We start from the raw sequence: 940 nt of genomic DNA on the forward strand, positions 1-940 counted from the left end.
TCGGCCGACCGCGGGGGCGGGAGCAGCGTCCAGGGCGCTGGAGAGAGGAAGGGGTCTCTCCGCGGGTCCGCGCCTCTGTGGGGCGCGCCGCGCAGCTGGGGGTTGGGGGCGCCGGGAGGCTGGGAGCCGCGGCGAGACCGGGATCTCCCGAGACACCGCCCCGCCCCGTTCGTTCCCTCGCCACCGACCCCGCACGTTGCCCCGCCCCGGGACTCAGCCTCTGCTCGTGATTGGCCGTGCTTCTAGACAGGCCGCATCCTCATTGGCTGAGGGCTCCAGATGGCGCGGTCGGGATTGGTGAACGTCCTCATTGATCCCGCCTCCGGTTCCGGACGCGGCGCGCGATTGGCTGGCGCCGGAACGCCCTGCTCCAGGGCCGGGCCGGGGCGGCGGCGACTAGGCCTCAGGCAGCGGCGGTGGTGGTAGCGGTGGCGTCGGCGCGAGGCAGGTGAGGTCCTGGGCGGGGGTCCGGCCGGGCCGGGCTCGGGGTGCGGCGGGTGGGGCGGGGTGGGCGCCCCTCACGGCGGGCGGGGCTGCGGGGACGCGCCAAACTGCGGGCCCCGCCTGCGCCGCCAACGGCCGCCGCCCCCGCCTCAACGCCTTCTGGGCCGGAGTCGCGGCCTGCGGCCACCTCGAATCGGGCCTACCTCAGTCCAGCCTCACCTCCAATCGGTCCCTCCGACATCCGAACCCCGCCCGCCGTCCCTCGATGTAGCGGGGCCGGCCTGGAGCAGGCGCAGCCCTGTGTCATCCGGGAGGCGCTTCTCAGTTTATGGACGCTGTTGGGTCCCTAGCCGTTCAGCCTCGCTCCTAGTCCCTGCCGGGGCTCGCTAGTTCAGGGGTAAATCCAGAGCATCTAAACTTCTCCCGGGACTCCGTTTCCCAACCGCCCTTTGGGGGATTTTCCACGTACATCTCTCGGGGCGACGTTCTAGTTTGC

At 72.3% G+C, this 940-nt stretch overlaps 1 protein-coding gene across 10 annotated transcripts in view; it reads left to right on the top strand.

The window, feature by feature from the left end:
• The first annotated feature begins 363 nt into the window (after positions 1–363).
• SUN1 (Sad1 and UNC84 domain containing 1) overlaps positions 364–940 on the top strand; it is a 37,170-nt gene continuing 36,593 nt past the window's right edge. For 9 of the 10 annotated variants that reach the window (XM_014449436.2, XM_023748199.1, XM_023748202.1 and 6 more), the window contains exon 1: positions 376–448. The gene's annotated coding sequence lies outside the window, so the exon portion shown is untranslated. Of the gene's footprint in view, positions 449–940 lie in introns of all 10 variants that reach the window. The other variant, XM_014449445.2, reaches the window with a different exon arrangement.

This window comes from Myotis lucifugus, unplaced genomic scaffold (assembly GCF_000147115.1).
Source record: "Myotis lucifugus unplaced genomic scaffold, Myoluc2.0 scaffold_1194, whole genome shotgun sequence".
Taxonomy (NCBI): domain Eukaryota; kingdom Metazoa; phylum Chordata; class Mammalia; order Chiroptera; family Vespertilionidae; genus Myotis; species Myotis lucifugus.